The sequence below is a fragment of the Apis cerana genome, linkage group LG13, assembly GCF_029169275.1.
Source record: "Apis cerana isolate GH-2021 linkage group LG13, AcerK_1.0, whole genome shotgun sequence".
Lineage (NCBI taxonomy): Eukaryota > Metazoa > Arthropoda > Insecta > Hymenoptera > Apidae > Apis > Apis cerana.
In genome coordinates, this window is record NC_083864.1 from 10,572,924 (window position 1) to 10,581,371 (window position 8,448).

The 8,448-nt window shown below is 31.3% G+C and overlaps 1 protein-coding gene and 1 long non-coding RNA gene across 4 annotated transcripts in view; one reads left to right on the forward strand and one right to left on the reverse strand.

The window, feature by feature from the left end:
* The window catches only part of LOC108004054 (bumetanide-sensitive sodium-(potassium)-chloride cotransporter), a 23,944-nt gene extending 23,272 nt beyond the window's left edge, over nt 1-672 (reverse strand). For 2 of the 3 annotated variants that reach the window (XM_017066708.3, XM_062084140.1), the window contains exon 1: nt 178-320. The gene's annotated coding sequence lies outside the window, so the exon portion shown is untranslated. Of the gene's footprint in view, nt 1-177; nt 321-538 lie in introns of those variants that run through there. The other variant, XM_017066709.3, reaches the window with a different exon arrangement.
* On the forward strand, nt 655-6,979 carry LOC133667209 (uncharacterized). Its single transcript, XR_009832489.1, has 2 exons — nt 655-1,065; nt 2,625-6,979. It is a non-coding gene; the product is annotated as an uncharacterized LOC133667209 (long non-coding RNA).
* The last annotated feature ends 1,469 nt before the right edge of the window (nt 6,980-8,448 follow it).

The following is an 8,448-nucleotide window of genomic DNA, read 5'->3' on the forward strand; positions in this document are numbered from 1 at the left end:
GGTAAATAAATAAAAAAAATGTACTGTTGTAATGTCGAGATATTTTTTAAATACGTAACAAAATGATACCGTATCGATTAATAATTATATAGCCCCCCCCCCCCTTTTGCATGTACATAACAAGTTATTACAAGTGGTGTAAAATTCATAGATATAAATCAATCTATTAATATTTACCACTACGTTTCGCTTCTTCGAAAATTTCTTACAAAATCCATTTTAAAATCCATTTCTCCACCTGTTCACACGAATCAAGATCCACAAGGCGATAACCACTCTTACTAATAATCACAATCTGATCTGAAATGGCAAGTGCAATCCATAAATCAAGTCGGCAAATCATGAATTATCGTTAATGGACGCACAACTCATTTCGTGGCTCATTCGAAAGTTCAATTCGTCGCGACGCGCGTCACCAATTAAAAGGCAATTGGCCGGGCCCCATCGATCGGCCACACGAATACATACGTTACTCGGGAATCAGAGATGTCGCAAGTTAGCACTGTCGATCGTTTTACCGGTTAAAACTGATACATACCAGTCCATTATCATTTCAAATAAAGCCGTAAAAGTCGAAAGTATCGCATCCTCGATCTTAATAAAGCGGCGATAAGCTTTTATCGCAAATTTATTACGCGCCACTGTGGTCAACTATCCTTTGTTTTCACGAAACGACTGCTTATATTTTTCACACGCGCGATACGTATCTCTCGCGGTATCGCGTCTCCAATCGGTTACTAACTCGCTCATTAAACTCATATACATAGTTGCAATTACGTGTAATTAATCCTCGCGACAACAGTGATTCAGAGTAATTATTCAATATCATCATCGAGCTTGGAACGGAGGATCGAGAGAGAGATTATTAGACCCGCGCAAAAGGTTTCATCGGTTTTTATCCTTATGTTATTTATGGATAAATATGATATATGGATTAATATAGCCGTGCCTCGTTACTTTTGCTATGATAATTGGAAGGAAAAATTGGAACAAGGTGGAGGAAACATTTTTCTATGAGATATTTCTGTGAACAATTCTTTTCGAGATGAAAAATACAATAATAAGGTAAAGAATGTATAGAATAGTCCAGTTTCGATAGTTTGTTTCATGGAAAATGTTTAATTATTGCACAATTTGCTTAAGAGTATGAATATGAATAAGTGGGTTAAGTAGGTGCAGCGTTATGATCGTATCGTGTTAATAATTAATGATTTGTGATATAGAAAATAATGGGGTTGGTTCATTGGTATACGTCTAACGTAAAGAGACTTTTATTTATTATGCAAAATACAATTTATTGCATTCTATCGATGTCGACGTATAAAATTAATTGCTCTAATTTGAATTTTAATCCAATAACGAAATAATAAAATAAGAGAAATGTTGTCAGTTTGATTTATACGTCGAATATTCATTAAGAAAAATATCCATTTTTGCTTCTATACGTTGAGAAATAATCGTATTTCTTTTTTATTGTTGTTAATACCGTGTTATTAAATAGTAATTATATCAATGATGAAAAATATTATTAATTTTTATTAAACATTGATAACGTTATAAAATGATTCATACAAAAAAGAAATGAAATTACTTCTACTCTTATAATATTATCGAATTAATTGTACGTTATCGAATAAAAAATTAATTATTAATTCCTATTGAATTCAATTTATTCTGCTCTTCTTTATATCTATTTATTTTATGATATACAATGCCTATTACAAATCAGTTTTATTACTGTCATAAATATTGTAAGTATCTCGTAAGTATAAATCACGTACTTAACTTGTAAACACATATTATCACAAACAAATTATTATTCTACTCGTAGCTATTAATCCATATGAAATCTAATCTCTATTAAAATATATATCTAATCTGCACAAATTTAACAAGTTTAAAATTAATAAATAAAATTTCACGAGTGTTATTTTAAACAGTCGGTTAAATTTAATTAGAATTTTAAGCGATAAAATTTTAACGATAAATTGAAAATTCTTACGATAATCTTTAACACAATTCTTCAAATAAAATTCGATTCGAGAGAAAACGGAGAGATACACGTGATCACGATAATAAACCAGGTTAATTTGAAGAGATCAAAAACGGAATGGTGTGAATAAAATTCAAATCGTTTTGATGATTCTTCTCAAAGAAATGCAACGACAACGAAACGCTTGACTTCCTCTGGTTCTTGATCTTATTACAAAAATATCATCGTTTTCAAGTGTTTTCAAGTCAATATCTCGATTGGTAGCATCAACGCCTTCGAATCGACTTATGGTTAACATTCTAGCACACCACAATTTTTAAGATTAATTTTAACGGTGTAAGAAATAGGATGATTTCGTTTAATCGAAATATTTAATAACTTCATCGATGGTCTCGAAGAAAAAATTAAAAAGAGAGAATGAGAAAAGAAGAGATATTTAGTTAGTCGTGTTGATAGATATAGATATGAAAAATACGTTAATAATGAATAAAGAATGTACGAATAGATAGAATATAAATGATAAAATAGATAATTGTTACGGTATAAATGTTATCTTCTTCTGATTTCGTCGTTGCCGCTAAATTTACTATCCTGCATCATAAATTAAAAAAAGAAATGTTTATTTTTTCAGGCATTCGCGATCTGCATCGCGTTTTATGATTGCTTTCCAAACATCTAAAACATTATTGCCATTTTGTGAATGCCGTGAGTCGATTTATCTGAATAATATCTGAAAAGAAGATGTTTTATAATCGATTGACCGAACTCATCTTGAAGACACTCTATATATAATACAATAGCAAAGTCTTGTTTATTCGAATATATGAAAAATTTTTTTTAAATGCACAGATTATTCTCAATCTTAATTAAATCGTAGATAACAACGATAATAAACGTTGTTACAAAAAGATAAATCTATAAGAAGATTAATCTAAAAAAGGGTTAAAAAAATTAACTCAACACGTTCAAAATGAAAATCAAGTGACCGTGCTCACATTGTTGTATGAAACTCTGACATAATAACAAGTTCCAGAAATAACCACGACCATTTATTAATCCCATTATTCGAGTCGATCTCGTTTACTCCCACTAATCTGGACATCGAAGGCAAAGTTTGGTCCGATGGCGTGATTTAATCAAGATCGAATTTCCCAGAAATCCTTAAAAGCCTGGCAGCGTTTACGTCTATACGGAGATACAGATCGAGAAATGCTCGTTCGTTACGCCGCCTAGAATCATAATATTAGGAAAGCGTTGAACCAAACAGATAAACGGTTCAATCGTCGAACGTGTAAATTAATTTTTTCGGAAAAAAAATTGAAAAAAGACTAACTGAGAAAGGAATGATTATCCTGGACTAGATCTCCGCGATATACAGTCTATTTTAACAATTATTAGTGGCAGCAATTGAATTCGGATAGCTGAATCATAATATCAGGAAAGCGTTGAACCAAACAGGGATAAACGATTCAATCGTCGAACGTGTAAATTAATTTCTTCGATAAAAAAATTAAGAAAAGAGTAACCGAGAAAGGAATGATATTATGATTGGACTGGATCCCCGAGCTATACAGTCTATTTTAACAATTATTAGTAGCAGCAATTGAATTTAGATAGCTGAACGGACTTCTGCGAATTGGATTCGAACGAGAAAGGAAATTATGAGTCAGACGAAAGGATCTGTGAAATCGAATTTCGTTCACCGGTTTATATCATACGAGCTGTATCTAAAGCTCTCTTTGAACCTCCATTTTCCTAAGAATTGAATTGGAGAATTGAAGGGGAGGACACAATATCGCGCATAGCTTTTTCCTAATTTTTCACCAAATTTTGCGAAGAGATTTTTCTTTTTTTTTAAATAATTTTTTTAGTTAAAATACAGAGGAATCGAGATGACACGGTCTTCGATTTGGTTTTCATCCATATTTTCTAAAAAAAGAGGAAGAAGACGTTTCCGAGGCGAAGGCCGGATATGCGGAAGTTGATGCGTTGCCAGTTGCGAGAAATTGTAGGAATCTCGATGATTCGCGGCTCATTAAAATTAGCCAGGCTGAAAATAGAGGATCCACGATGTTTGTCAACTAATGATTCACAATGCACGCGGGATCGAGGTGCCAAAAATTCGCTGTGGCGCCCGAGGAAACGACAGATATCCACTTCCGTTCGATCGCCTTCTACGTTTCCTCGGACTCGAAACGTTTCGAGAAGGCATTTCGAGTAAATTTTACGTTTCGAAGGTTTTGATTTAGGAACAACGACTGAGAAAGATAAAAAAGATTCGTTTCTTTTTTCTTTTCCTCTGTACACGGCATCGAGACTCTTTATAAATTTTAATCAAAGTTGAGACGACAACGACGCCAATCTTCTGGCTTTCTTTGCGTAGTTATACACTAGGTATATATTTCAAGATTGCTCTTTCGTAAGTCCACACGAAATTTGTGATGGATGTAAATCTATAAATGAGTATAATTTACAAGTTTAATAATCGTAGTTACGCAAAATAAGAAAAGATGATCGCTTGGGTAAAGTGACCTTCGTTCTACGAATGTTTCTCAATTTGTTTTTATTACTTTTCCCTCGCCCATGCGTTTCGAAATAATTACTTCATCTCACAAATGTTTCGCAACTACTCCTTCATCTTTCTATTTTTTTTTATCCACTTTTTAAAACATCGAACTCATCGGAATATAAACGATTATTGTGAAAATTGCCTCGAATTATTTTTGAAAATATTTTCTTACAAACTGCCGTGTCACTTGATCGACGGATGCATACGAATCCTAAATTCGAAGTTGTGCAAATAGAATCGAACCGTCAATAATTCTAATTCTAATTTCGGTGTGTTCTCTTGGAATCTGCGGAAAATTGTTGTCTCAGAGACGTTTCCGCCCGTGGGGATGCGCGGTTTACGAGCGATTGGAGACAGGAAGTGCGGATAAATGTTTAAACCTCTTCAGCTTTATGCTTGGTTATGCGATTAAAGTTTCTACGTACACATGGCCACGCGTTATACGCGTTTTATGCGTTTTCGAGGGGATTCTAAATAAAGCAACAAGAATTCGGTAGCGTGGTGTTAAGTTGTCCCTTGATAAAAGATGGACACGCGGCGTGCACGCCTCCTTCATCCGATTGCCGAACGAATTAAATTTCGTTTTGGTCGAAAAAAAAAAAAATAATCGAAATAGAGTCTGATTGAGATAGAAATCCAAAAAAAAAAAAAGGAAATATTTGAATTTGGAAGAAATAAGATATAAAATCGCTTGTGGGATAATCGGATATTGTAATCGAAGGGTTTTTCCAATGCGAATTTATTCAAGATTTATTTAAAGATAAAACGATAAGGTAAAATGACGGGTGTCGTTTAATTTAAGAGCGCAATTGCCCTTACGTGTCACGGTAGAATCGATTTAACAAACGGTCTCATGAACGAGCAGAGATAATGGCACACTTTTTAAGCATCTTGAACGCGCGTTTGAATTAAACTTAATTCGAAACTGGCAGAAACTTACTCGATCTAGAACTGATTCACGCTTCGTTTGCAACTCGAGTCTCGTAATAAAACGTACGTGTTTAACTGTTTCGCGGTTTCAACCGAAATATAAACTTATTTCCTCGGCTTCGATTTGTGGTATTTCACACCGCAAAAACTTCTTCGTTTATCAGAATATTATGGATTAAATGTGGAATATTTCATAACGCGATTCTTTTTACAATATCGTATTGTTATAAAGAAAATATATACATTTTAGTTTTTGAAAATTAAAATAGATAAGATATTTAAACAACACGTAACAAATGTGTAATATTATAACGTAATTATACGTTGCATCCATTACTTTTTTATTATTTTATATGTGTAACAATGAAATTCTCTTTCTTGCTTTTTTTTTTTAGTTAAAGTTATATTTAACAAGTATATTCTCATAATAAGTGGTATATTGATAAAAAAATCCAATTGATAAAACTGGTTTGGATTGGTTACAAGGACTGTTAGAAAAAGAAAGGATTAAAGGTGCCGTGTCGTAAAAACATCATTAACATAAAATAACACGCAATTCATTGTGAAAATCTTTGCTTATCAAATTTTTAACCATCGTTGATCGTTTATTTATTTATTTTTCGAGACATCTACTTACGTAACAACGAAGACGAAAAATTAAAATATTTAATAAAATAATAAAACTTTTTTTTAAACAATCAAAATTTACTTAAATTACAAAATTTCTTCCAGAAGATTGTATTACATATTTTTCCTAAAAAAAATTTACCTTTCATCGAACATAATTTATATATATACATATCTGAATCCAATATAGATCCCTTTATAATCCCTTATTAAAATTTCACGTAGTAGAAACCAGTTACATACTCCTTCGATTGCAACTACCTAGAAACGATAATAATAATAATAATAATAATAATAATAATAATAATAATAATACAAATAGAGCTACGAGATCGAAAAACGCAGCAAAGGGATAAACGATAGAATTTTTATCGGCAAAAATTCGCGAGAATCCCAGCAGAGCGTGTTTCAGTGTAAACGATTATTTCACGAATACGCGCCGGTTCGATATTTGTGGGTATATGTATTTCCTTCTACGACCGAGCAAAGTAACCCGGACATCTCGAGATCCAACAGCCCCAATCCAGTTCGAGCCAGTCCGATCCAGCAAACGATCTTCTAGACCACCTGGATAAGAGAGGGCTCTGCCACTCTCTTAAAAACTTTAATCCACTCTTTTCTCATGAATTGGATATGCGTGAATAATACGAAAGAAAGGAAATAAATAAAAAGAAAAAAAAAAGAGAGAGAATATTTACATCAGTGTCGTGGCATGATCGATTCCGCGAACGTGATCGTCCAGCCGAAAAACGTATAGAGAAGGAAGAAATGGCGGATGAAATGAATTAAAAGGAGAAATACATGTGCAATGCACGTGTCACGGTGATAAGAAAAATTTCTTTCGTCGTATATGGATGGAATAAGAATTTAGAGAAGAGATAAGGGAAATTTCTTGATTTAATTGTATTTATAATGCTGGTCGTGAAATACGATTGGAGTATGATTTAATCTTGGATAAAGAGAGTGGGATTAAATGTGATTTTATTCGAGTGAATAGCTTTAAATTGATTAATTTATTTGAATAATATTATGTAACGAGAAGTTGAGATGTACATAAGTGGAATACGGTGAAATATTCGTAAAAGTGGAGAGGGATGGCTCTAAAGAAATGAATCGAGAGAGAAACAAATGTGGCGTATTCACGATAATGACACGTCTATTACATATCGAGTGCCTTTTTTATCGAATAGAGAAATAAGTAGAACTGATAAGAAAAGTTTCTCGACATTCGTTGTATTTTTTGAATAAACAGAAATTTTGATTAAAGAAAATCGCGTTAAAATTGCTTTATTCGATGGATGATTTTTTAAATTAATTTATTATTTATTTGAATAATATTATGTAAGAAGAAAATGCAAAAGACGGGCTCTAATTGTAAAGAAAACACTCGTTCGCTGTGTATACAGCGAAATATTCAAAGAATGATGTTAACAGTGGGAAGATAGTTAAAGAAATGAACTGGAACACGAAGGAACGTGGTGGACTCGCGTGTTACGATGATTTTCTTTTATTATTTGGATGGAATGAGAAATAAACGAAGAAAAATAAATTTCTCGACATAATTTTACGTATATTTATGCCTCGTGCATTGAGGATATCATCGGAGAATAAATTATTTTGAAAAGTTTTCAAATTAAAAATGTAAATAATAATGAAAATTTTCCTTTTATTTATTTAATTTTGATTTATCGGAGATTTATGTATAAATAATATTTTTTGTATAAATAATATGATAATAATAAAATTATTCTAAAATCTGCAGTAGGATTATTATTAACGAAAAAAACTCATCTTCCAACGAAATAATATACGTCTCTATAGAAGTATCGTTTCTAAGGCAGAAATCAATAAATTGAAGTGCGATTTAATTCCACATCTGTTTTTATATATGAATTTTGTTACGTTATTTCTAAAACAATTATAACAGAATAGTTAAAATTTAATATTTTAAAATTATTTTATATATATATTTTTTTAAACGAAAATGTTGTCAATATATTTATGACACATTACATAAAAATCATGAACTGATTTTTTTGCAAAAAATGTTTCATTGTACAATATTTCATATGATTCATATGATATTTTCGCGTGATAAATATAAATAAAATCGTTAAATTCATCAAAAAACTTTTTTATATTTTTAAAGGAATTATGTAGATAAATATATTTATAATATTGTTAATATTTTTTAAAAATATTTATTTATAATTTGTATAATTGTATCTGAATATCTCCGATTATAAAGTTATTTTTAAAATAATTTTATTTAATAAATGAAATAAAATTTGATTAATGATCTAAGAATATTTTTTAAAATTTTCATGTC